The sequence below is a fragment of the Lissotriton vulgaris genome, chromosome 11 (assembly GCF_964263255.1).
Source record: "Lissotriton vulgaris chromosome 11, aLisVul1.2, whole genome shotgun sequence".
In the NCBI taxonomy this organism is placed as follows: Eukaryota; Metazoa; Chordata; class Amphibia; order Caudata; family Salamandridae; genus Lissotriton; species Lissotriton vulgaris.
Genome location: NC_141699.1, coordinates 649,308,593 through 649,321,167, shown reverse-complemented (window position 1 = coordinate 649,321,167; position 12,575 = coordinate 649,308,593).

Sequence of the window (12,575 nt, the reverse complement as noted above, 5' to 3'; positions counted from 1 at the left end):
AGACTGGCAGGCAGAGGCTTTTCGCCAGACATTGTAATGAGGCCCTGAGTAATTTTGTTACACAGGACTCAGTTTATGGGAATAAAAAGGCAACAGGGTGTAAACATCCTGACTTTTTGTCTTTTTGTGAAAAGATACCTCCATTTTCTACTTGAGAGGCATCAGCTTCCACTATGAATTGCTGTAATGGATCTGGGTGTCTCAATATGGGAGCTCTGGTAAATGCCTGTTTTAACTCTTGAAATGCTTTTACTGCCTCGCTTGCTCAGTGCAAAAATAGACTCTTTGCCTAACAATTTGGCTGAAAGGTTGTTAATAAAACATCTATAAATGTGGGCAAAACCTAAAAAGGTCTGCACTTCTTTCACAGATTGAGGTGATCGCCAATGAGTTATGGCTGCTACCTTTTATGGGTCCATGCTCACCCCTCAGAAGATAATATGAAACCCAAAAATGTAACCTTGGATGTATGGAACTTATTTGTTTAACTTCACATATATATTGTTGTCTCTTAATTTCCACAGAACAGACTTGACATGCTTTGTATGCTCTCCCACAGAAGAGAAATAAATGATATCATTGATGTAAGCAATAATGCACACATCCAACAGCTCTCTCAAAACCTAATTTATTAAAAATTGAAAGGCAACAGGTGTGTTACATAAGCCAAAGGGCATAACTAAATATTTGTATACCCCAAATTTTGCGTGAAATGCTGTTTTCCACTCATCGCCTTCTTGGCCCTTTACCAAATGATATGCTTCACGAAGATCAAGTTTAGTGAAGATTTTCACGTCTTTTACCTGATCTAGTAAAGACTGGATTAAAGGTAATGGATATCTGTTTTTATGGTTATGTCATTGAGTGCTCTATAGTCTATACAGCATCTTAAACCACCTACTTGTTTCAGGATAAAAATGAAGGAGAGGAGGCAGGAGAGTGAGAAGGTCTAATGAACGCAATTCTTAATATTTCATCCAAATATTCTCTTAGTAAAGATTTCCTTTCTCTGTTAATGCATAGCTTCTACTGCATGGAGTTTGTGCTCCTACATTCATATCTCTATGACAATCATATGGCCTATGGAATTGAAGAGAGGATGCTTTTTATTTACCAACATCTTCTGCTAACCACCTTCTGGATAGCAGGAGGGCAGTCAAGGTACCACTGATTCAGTAAGTACTGCTACCTCTTTTTGGTTGTCCTTTCTCCTAAAACAATGGGTTGTACAAACATTTGACTAAAATGTTAAGGAGGGGCTAATTTAATTAAGATCAGGGTTCTGTTTAACCAACCAAGGAATTCCCAAAATAGCTTGGAACTGTGGTGACTGTATAAGATAAAAACTCACTATTTCCATATGGGAGTCATGTATGGTAAGAAACAGGTCTCCAGTGGCATGTGTTATGGGACCGGATTTTATAACCCTTCCATCAATGGTTCTCACTTCATCAATGACTTGTTTAGTCGAAAATGGGAAATTCATATGTTTGGCCCACTGGATATCCATGAAATTCCCTGTAGCCCCAGAGTATACCATAACCTGAACTTCTGCTGTCTGCTCACCCCATGTAAGGTGGTAAGCCACAAACAAATGGTGATGAGTCAGCAGGGAGTTTTCCTGAATCTCTATTTGTGAGACCCTTAACCCAGAATTACCTGAAGTCCTTGTCTCAACAGGCTCCGGTCTTAGTTGTTTCCTGACTTCTTTCGCCTTTTGGGTGTCATGAAACAGTTGCACAAATAATGTCCTTGCTTTCCTCCAATATAGACACCATTTTTTGTCTCTACGAATCACTGTCGCTCTTCTTCACTTATAGGACCTCTTATGCTTCCTATGTGCATAGGCTCTGGCTCTTCATTGGATTTTTCCATATCTGATTTTTTTCGCTTTAAACAACAGTATTCTATTATCTGAGCTTGGTCATTCCTTGCGTCTTTCACTCAATCTATGGTCTAATTTAACTACTAGATCAATTAGAGCACCACAAGGAGGATCCGCAACTTGTAATAACACGTCTTTTAACTTATCTCTGAGTCCCCTGTAAAGAAGGGCACTATGTTTGGTCGCTGGCCACCTTGCTTCAGCCATTAGTCTGTTAAAACTTGATGTATATGTCATTAAAGTCATAGCACCTTGTTTACGATTGAGGAGCTCAGTGTCAAAAGATTGCATGAATGAATGTCTATCGAATAGTCTTCTCAATTAATTTTTAAATTCAATATAATCATAAAGTAGTGCGTTGTTGTACTTGACCAAAGGCATCAACCATGTGGCAGCAGTGCCGCCAAAGTAGGATAATACAAATGCAACTTTAGCCTGTTCTCTCTGAAAGCATGCCGCTTTGCACATAAAATGCAACTGACATTGATTTGAAAAATTAAGCAAATTTCATGGGGTCCCCTGTAAATCAATCAGGAGTTCAGAAGGGGCCAGGGGTATAACCAGAGGAGAGGTGTCTTGGATGTCAGGAGAACCTCCCCCAAAAGCGGAATCCATAGTAAATGGACTCCTGGTGGCCCCGTGGTGGGCCCTGAAGCAGTAGTAGGTATATTTCTCTGCTGTAAAGCGTCTACCCTAAGTGTAAGGGCTTGTGTCTCTTTTTGTAGATTTGCAATCATATGTGCTAGGTCTTCCAGGGTTATCTGATGTATTTCCATATTGCTCAGGCAGAAAGTAAACGTGGGCTTCGTGTTCTGTCAGTTCTCACCTTTTGTTTCACATTGGATGTAAAACTTCCCTTGAGGTAACAAGCATTTGCAATGCAATAGGTCTCGCATTGGGAAAGTTTGAGCTATTGGTATTGTAAATGACAATTTTTTTATGTATGTGTTGGTTTTGAAAATAGCGAAATTAATAGCTTTGTCATTTACATTGCCAATAATTATAACTTTCGCAAATGTGACACCTATAGCATTTGTAATGCAATGTGTGTTGTATTTACGTGACTTAGATGTATTGATATTACAAATAACAATGGCTTAATTTTTTTTATAATTAATACTAAGACCTGTACAGTAGCCGGTAGACCTTGCCTTTGGCCAGGCCTAGCACATTGTCAGTGGCCAAACCCCACTGCTTACAGTATTCTTACTGCGGGCACCAAATCCTGCGTCACACGGGCTGCTTTCCGTAGTGCGTTTGTTCGCAGAGATTGGGTAGCCAACCTGTTGCTAGCTACTCATGAATGGAGCCCATCCAGCTAGTCATTTATTTGCTGCATACAGTGGGATTACCCTCTCCCCCTTTTAAAGGGAAAACTATTATCCCTACTACTTTTTCTATTTAGTGAAAATTCATAACTTTGTTGAAAATTTTGATATTTTGCTCACAATGCTATCTTTTGTGCAGCTCATAAAATGGCAGCTGCAAGATTGCGATTTTCCTTAAAATTGCAATTGTATTCCAGAAAACAAACAAAAAAATGTTAGCCCACAATTCTGACCTCTCGGTAGCCACAAGGCACTCCTCTGGGGTCAGGCACCTATCAGGTGCTCCACATGGCTGTGTCATTTTTTTTCCACAGTGTGAGAGTCACATACTTGTTGAAAAATTAAAATCTGATTGACAGGATTCACAATTTTGTGAATTGTGCTTTTAAATGGCAATGATGTAAGTGTTCACCCCTCAGCCAACTTTTCTAAATGCTTACTTCTCTAGAACTACTCAACAGATTTACACCAACCCGATGCACACTGAAGGAGCACAGTTCTACTATCAAGTCCCTTGTAGCATAAATTCAGTCTCAATTATTGTAACCTGTGTGGACGTCTGCCGTTCTGTGCTCCACTGTTATCCTCAGGGATGCCTCAGCACTCTCGGCTAACTCAGAAAACCCAAAGCAGCTGACATATCTAGATGGATGCAACTGAGACATTCCATTGTCACAACACTGCAGTACATTCACAAAACCCTAAAATACAGGCCCCTGACAGGTAGAGATCACATAAGGTAAAGGACCTGAAACAGAAGAAAGGCAACTAACATGGTGAAATATCCTACTTCAATGTAGAATCACGCCTCACTTGACACCAAAAGATTGGAAGCGAAAATAAACAAGAACACCCGATTGTACGGTTCTTAAGGGGAATGAAAGGGAGAAGGAGGACGTAAATCTAACAAGCAGTGTTCCAACAGTCCATCTGCTGAATCAAGCTGCACAAGTAAACATATCCTCCCAACATATAATACAAGCTTATATGTTTTATTCTCAGCAATAAATCGAGGAAATGGAAATATTTCAAATGCAACCAAAAGTACACAGTATCCTTAGAGTCGTGGAGGCTGAGCCAAACCACACAACATTTGTTTTACATGTGGGCTGTTTCAACTTTAAAATAGTTTATGATATGATGGTGCAAGTGTGTTGCTGAACTGGCGCCAGCGGAGGACATACAATGGAACTAAAAACTGAAGGGTAATAACAGGATTGGATCAGCGCCACAAGGTAAATGATTATACTGCTCGATGTTTTCAAAGTAAAATATGGTTCCTTGCCTTTTTTAAATAGGATTCTGCTTAATAGTATTTTTAAATAAGAAACAAATGCCCTTAAACTTACTGTCCTCTAGCACCTGAAGACAACGCTGCTTAAAACCTCCCATAATCTACCTGAGGTCCTGTGCACGCTCCCACATCCGCTACAAGACGTTGCACTACGAGGAATCACTGCGCCACCACACAACCGCTTCCTTTCATCTGGGGTGCTGACTCGGTAGTGTTCCTCAAACCAGTGCTGATAGGAGGCGAAAGGCAACAGCTAAGTACCTGAATCTTACGTTCATTCACACTTGTGATAGGATTGTGAATTAAAACCCTGAGATCTCAGTAGCAGCGGCACCAGTACACTCGGGGACACTGACACCAGAGAGCACTAGGACATGCACTAAAGGAACTACAGATGTCCAGGAGGATCTGAAACACTTTTCAGTTGTACCACCAGATCATATCACTTCATTTCGACTAGTTCTTACTTTGCTTGCAGGACTCTGGTCATGAATGGGAGGTCGGCTCCATTTTTCGTCTTCCAGAATCCTTCTGGCGTCAGTAGGCATACATATGCAGATTCGATTCCAGTACAGGTTGCTGGATAATCGTCCACTTCAAAGTGTGTGCAAGTGTCGTCCTCAAAGATGTACTTCTCACCACACCGGCCACAAGCTTTATTATTAAACAAAAGAGAAACCTTTCTCCTACGTCCATTTGAAAATGAAAAAAAGCACACTACCTGGCACGGTGAATCTCAAGCCTCAAAGATGCAGCCAAGAAAATCAACTAGATCAGATAAAGCGGATGAAAAAAGTAAGTCTCTTTGGAGAACACCCTATGTATTACCTTATGAAGTAACAAGTTCATATTACGGAGTGCCGCCGCGCTGCCCGCGGTGACCCGGAAGCTCTTGGCCGGCCGGCGAATCAGGTCGCGGCCGACCGGAAGTCCCGCCGCCCGATTGAGAAGAGGAGACGAGCCGCGCCGCGCCGTGAGGAGCCCGCCGGAAGAGCGCAGTCGGTGAGTGGGGCCCAGGGCTGAAGTGAAGTGCGTGCGTGCCTGTGTGTATGCCTGGGAGGGGAGGGGGGGAGTGTGTGTGTGCGCGCGTGCGTGACTGTGTGTGCGCATGCGTGACTGTGTGCGATTGAGCCTGTATGTGTGTCGTATGCCTGCGTGTGCATGCGCGCGCCTGTGTGTGTGTGTGTGTGCGCGCACGCGCGCCTGTGTATGCGTGCATGCAGAGGGGTGGGGGCTGGCTGTGTGCGAGCAGGGGCTGTGAGTTGATCTGCGCAAGCGCGGGTCAGACACGCGCTCCCGCGGTGAAAACTGCGAGCTCGTAACAGATTGGTGTCCTCATTCCCAGCATTCTCAATAACGGGCCACAATAGGTCTGAAGCAGACACCTTCAATGCTCACGCATTGAGGGTAGGTCTGCTCGACCTAAAAACAAGACAAACTCGCAAAAAATATATGCAGGGCTAACACGCCTAAATACCAAGGCTTCATAAACAGTATACTAATGTAGAATTATTTTCTTCTCCGCTTAATTATAGGACCAGGCTGCCCAAGAAGAAACTGTTGACTCCCCAATTATGAGAGTCAACATCAGACAAGTATTATGACATAATAGAAGAGAGCGCAATAGCGCATTACTGCCACAAAGTTAGCAATGCTTTAATGTTCCTTCTTATTTGTTGTATTGCAGGTATTGAGATTTTGAGGGGACACCTGGAGAACCGAAAAGACTGGGAACCGCCTCCACAGAAAACATTTCACAGTGAGGTGTAGTATTAGAATGCATCTATGCATTGCAAAAAAGGGAGACTGAGTTGGTTCATCAAGGGGGTTGAGGAATAAGAATAGAATCAACGATCACTCATTGCAATGTATTAGTTCCAAATGTAGTTTTTCTTAACTAAATTTGTAATAGGGGTTTTAGTATTAGTAAGGCTAACTCAACGAAAGTCGATACTAGTACTATCCAATCTGAGTTAGATAAGTAAAATGTTAGTACGCTCGCCTGTCATAATAATTTTGTGAAGATTAACTGTAGCACTAATCTATTTATTTATGTTTTTTATTTCTTACATCAGCATCCAAGGGCATGAAGAGGGGCAGTGCAGAGGCAAGTCCAGGAAGAGCTGGAGCGGAGGCAATGACCACCAGCGCCATTGCTGAGTGTTCTGGTCAGTACAGTAAGTCCTATTATTTTTTATATCTCAAAATTTTACCTCGGTCCACTATTATACTACTTAAAAAAAAAAGTAAACTGTCTACTTTTGTTCCCAACTCCCTTATCCAATTTTGGTTCAATTCCTGTTATCCATGCATTATCTTTTTTTTTTCTTATTTCATGGTTTTTTTTCTGTTAGTTGACTTTTTCCTATCTGTACTAGTCTATAGTTTTCTTCTGTTTTGTTCGTGATCTTCCCCCTTTCCCCTAAATATCTTATGGTACGGTAAGACTAAGAACAGATTTTTGGTACTCTATTGTCTACTGTGAAGATTGCAGGCCCAATTAAGCTAATATTATAAATAATATTCACCATGTATGTTTGTTAAGATGGCTTTCTTTTTCTAGCTCATGCTCTATCAGTTAACAAGACATTGGCCATGGTCAGGAACCACCCAATCCCAAATGTTGTGCTGTGTAATTCATTTAAACAGTATACCAGCAGTTCCCATGACAGTGCAGCATGGCTGGAAAGTATGAGATCCCATTGCATTTGTCAACCAACACCATATGTATTTCTTTGACCATTATTATTCCATCCCTTCATTGAGCTTCAATGACCCGGAGTCATCATCATCATAGGCTATAGCTCTGCCCCTTCATTATGAAATATTTTTGATTGGATTGACTAACTGACTTTTCTAACATTGTGAACCAACAAAATGTCCAGATTAAAATTTTTGAAAGAAGATATGCAGTGCCAACCAAACTGTAGTGATGTATTGCACTTGTATTATTTTGATTAAAAAATTAAGGGGGGAACATATCTGGCATCTAAAAAATGTATAATGTTTTTTTCAAGCCGCACCAAGTGCCGCCGGTTTCAAGTGCCACTGCAGGAGGAGGAAGGAGATTGTGTTGAGGGTGGAAAAGAGGCAGCAGGGATGAGTGGTGGTAAGTCACTAGCTTTGTAGTGACTTGTGATTGTGAACCGCCCACTTTACCAGCTAGATGGTTTAGTTATGGCCTCTTCTATCTGCAACCCAGCAAAAGCTCACATAATGTACTCTAAAAATGATGGCTTGATGGAAACAGAAAATAACAGATGGTTAAAAAAAGGAAGAGGAAAAGGAAAGGATGTGTGGGTGGGTGAAAGGATGTGTGGGTGGGTGAAAGGATGTGAGGGTGGGTATTGGGTAAATGGATCGATGGGCCAAAGGATGATTGAAAGAAGGGGTGGATACTGAATTGATGGATAATGGCCTGAAAATGTGGGTGTACGACTGGATGAGAGAAAGTAAAGCTTAAATCATGGTGGCTATGGGTGAATTTAGTAGGAAGAATGAAAGAATGATTGAATAATTGCTTAAATGAATAAACAAGGATGCTTTTCTGGAGAGGGGCATGCTGCTTATCTGCTTCGCTTACTTTGTTTTATGGGTATCAAAGATATGGTTGAAAGCGGGTGGTATTTTAATTTTTGTTCTACTCCCTTGACTCACTGTATTATATAAGTGAGGCAGTTATGTATCCTACCCATTATCATTCATCACCCTCCTTCTTGCCCATGGCATTTCACCACCTATGACCGAAGAGTAGTATTGCTCAATTTGTGACTGCAGTGTCAGCTTTGCAATGTGCATCTGCTTCAGTTAGTACAGCATTTTTTAAGTTTTCAATGCATTTCAAACTGAACACACTAGGTGTTTTTTCCTTCACCCACAACCAATTTATTGGAAGGTTCCCCTGGTGATTTACACAGGGAGGGGAGTAAACAGTGCCAAAAAAGAGACCCCGTGGTTTGTTTTTGCAAAAGGGGTCAGAAATACTGGCTAAGAAAAGACGTGTGAGGGGATTATGGTTTTAGGGGAGTCCTTAATCTCAATTGAACTATAATGGCAAAAAAGTGTAGAACACTTTTCATACTGTATACCAAGACACTATTCGATAAACAAATCCAACAAAGATATAAAAAAATATTAACATAATTTATTATGGTACCTCCCTTGAGGGTTACATTCAAAATTATTAAAAAACATTATTAAAATAATTTTCCACGTGATAAAAAATTTGTGATAAAAGACAGTCAAAAGAAAGAGTCGACGCGGCGTTTCGGTGTCTGTTTACAAAAGTCACACCTTCATCAGGACATTTGACAATTGACTTGTAATCTAAAAATTGAAAACAGTATTTTAGATGCCTTATATTTAAAAAGATATACAGTAATACATACATAGCGTTTGTTTTTTTCTTCTCTTGTTCTCTTTGCCCAGTAAACTCCTTGACCTATTGCTTTGTGGGGACAACCCTTTAATCCCTCCCATACACACTCTTGTTTTAATGAAAAAAGGGGGGGGCAATTGAGTTATAAATAATGTCTTCAAAATTACCCAGAATTTATAAACAAATACCTTGAGTCGAATCTTTTTTTATAAATTAAAAGACTTCTAAATCGACTGGAGACTTGTATCAATCTGTTTCTTCTGATAATGTGATACCTTTATTATAAGGAGGAGAACAGAATTTCCACGGTTATCTATCTTGTTTTGCAAGAAATCTTTTGGCTTATATTGTAGTTTATTAATGCTTTTTTACCTGCGTTAAGGCAACTGTGCTTATAATACAGCACGGAGGAGCCACCGTAATTTACTATGTGGCCGTTTTCAATGGGAGTATCGGATCCCTTCTTCAATTCGGAATCACTGCATATAAAGCAAGACACATTATGTAGGGGTCTTTTTCTGAGGATGCAAATTTACCATCACTTTGAGATACACTTCCTATTGTTACCAGTTTACTTACCGAGTTATATGTTCATTTTTACTCGATAAGTGAGATTAGTTAGTCGCTTAGCCGATGCGGGAAGGCTTGATTAGCTTCCTGTCTTTCATCAGCCTGTTAAAATAAATGGTGTATACAATAAATCTGCTGGTCCTATTAGTTATTAACTTATTTTTTTCAAACATATGTGGGAATAATTTAAGGTAGCCTATTTGAATTTTAGCCCAGGGGACACTCATCTTACTTGTAAGGCTGCTTCCTTATACTTTAAATCTCGGGCATATACAATCCTTTAAAGTCAGTGACAAGTGATATCACTCACTATACAGTGAGTTCAATGCCGGGGGGTGTATCTGGTACGGGACCGTAGTCATTGGGTGACTACCGGCGGAACTTCTATAGAGATTGTCCGTACTTCGGGCAAAACAAAATAACTCTAGTTCAGCCCAAAAATCTATTTACATAGTATCACTATTTTACAACGAAAAAGGGCTCACGTCAGGCTATGGATCACATACCTCAATAAGTGGATTCGGCCTCCCTGCTCCTCCGTGTTCGAGTCCTCCAGGAAAATAATAGCCCGGATTTGATACTGGTTCTTATACTGACTCTCGCGTTCGTTACCCGGAAGTAGATGATTATCTTTATTATTGTTTCCCCTAAAACTAGATTCACACATTTTTAGGATTTTATCCCTATGTCCGCCTGTATTCTAGACTATTTTCTTATGAGGGTCTTATCTACATGAATCAAATAAATTAAAATTTCGTGTATTATGTTGATTGCTTGACCCTGATATCGCCGTTCATGTCGAGTCCTATTTTCTAACCAGAAAATAAAAAAGATTTTTCTTTATATTTTGTCTTTTATTAATCCCAATGTAGCTGATATTCAATTCTTTACCTGGACCAAAAATGAGGTTATGCATTTAGTTTACGGGTCCTAACCCGACTTTGGCGGCCATATTGGGTTGGTCAAATTTTAGTGGAAGAATCTTGATACAAGAGAAAGAATATCCTTGACATTTTTTAAAACGGTTAATTCGATCTTAAATTAAACTAAACAATCACAGATAGAGCTTCACATTATTACGGTTATCTGCAAATCAGTGATGACATTACATGATTTTTCATAAAAGTCCACTTTCGACTTTGGCGGTCATGTTGGTAGTACACATTACGTTTGTGAACAGATAATTTTATCTACGTTAACCTGTCATAAACAGAGTTTCACTTAATGCGGTTACATGCAGAACAGATATGACATTGCAAGATTGTTTTGTGAATAACATCCCTTCCCAGTTATAAAGCTCAATTCATTTATGTTATCAGTCACAGACCCCCGTCTAAGTGAAAAGTAGAAACAGACAACATGTCCTGTGAACGTACACAATTCATCTAGTACAATGAATACTGTTTTACTATATATTGCTTAGTACATTCTTGTTTGTTCTAAGGCTTCAGCATCATAGACCTCATTGGGATAATCGTATATTGTCAGTTACTGTAATTATTACCCATGTTACAGAATCAATCTTTCCCATTCCTCTTTATTGTTTAAGCCACTCCTAAAGGTATTAAAGAGGGACATATAAAATTGCTCTCTCTTTTTTCTCTTTGTTTGGATGTTTCCTCCTCTTATGCTATATTGCAATACTTCTATACCGCACCATTTTATATCCTCTATTTTGTGATTGTGGCACAGCCAATGTTCCACTAAAGGTGCGGTTTTCTTTTTGGTTTAATTGCTGACTTGTGTTCTGTGATTCGCGTTTTAATTTCTCTGGATGTTTCGCCATTGAAGGCCTTGTTACATATACAGAGGATAAAGTAAATTACATTTTTAGTTCTGAAGTTTATAAAACTTTTTATTCTGTGCGTGATGCCATTGTGCGTGATAGTATCCACCTTCAATTGGGTCTCACAGTTAGTGCACATGTTACAACAAAAATTACCAACGGGTAAGGGCTTTTTATCAATGGTGTGCTGTTTTTCAGTTCTATCCTCCCTAAATGTGTGGACTAAACAGTTTCTCACTGTTTTGTGCCTTCTAAAACTGAACATAGTTTTTGGGATTTTTGTATCATTTCTGTCATTTAAAAGTGACCAGTTTCTATTAATTATGTTTTTTACTTTATTACTAGCTGCACTAAAGTTTGTGACGAATATCAATCTATCATTTGAGTTTTCTGTTTTTTTGGTTTCATTTGAGAACAAGGAGTCTCTGTTGTAGTTTTTTGCTCGCTTGTAAGCTTTTCTAATTAAGTGTTTAGGATAACCTCTCTCTTTCAGTTTGTTAGATAATTCGTCTGCATATCTGTTAAAATCTCTGATGTCTGTACAATTTCATCTGATCCTTAGGTATTGGCCAAAAGGGATATTATCCCTTTGGCTTCTTGGGTGGCTACTTTTATAATGCAATAATGTATTGCGATCAGATGGTTTAGTATAAAGCTCGACTCCTAATTTTCCATTTTTATCTTTAATGCTGATATCTAAAAATTCAATGGTTTCTTTATTGTACTTGGAGGTGAAACGTAAGTTCACATCTCCAAGATTCAGCCAACTAATAAAATCAGTCAGATCATCAACGGTTCCTGTCCAAATAAAAAAAATATCATCTATAAACCTTGACCAACAGGTGATATTTTCAAAGTAAGGGGCTGCATTGTTAAAAATGTGCTTGTTTTCGAAAGCCGCTACATACAAACAGGCTAGGCTGGGAGCACAAGTGGCTCCCATGCTGGTGCCTTTGACCTGTTTGTAGAAATCATTTTTAAAAAGGAAGATATTATTTTTTAAAATGATGGTCACACATTCGACTATGAAGGTTGCATGGCTATTGAGGTCCCCTTCACTAGTGCTTAGGAGGCCCTCTAACATCTTGATGGTATCATCCTGAGGGATGTTAGTGTAGAGGGCCTCTATGTCTAACGTCACTAACCATTGGTTCTGGATGTTATAAGGGTGACCTTCCACTTTCTCTATTATACAAGTGGTGTCCTTAATGTCGGCCCTTTGGGCAGTTACTAGTGGTTGTAAAAACGTATCAATATATTTACTAAGTGGTTCTGTCACTGAGTTTATACTAGACACGATGGGTCGCATTGGTGGGTCTAATAAGTTTTTATGG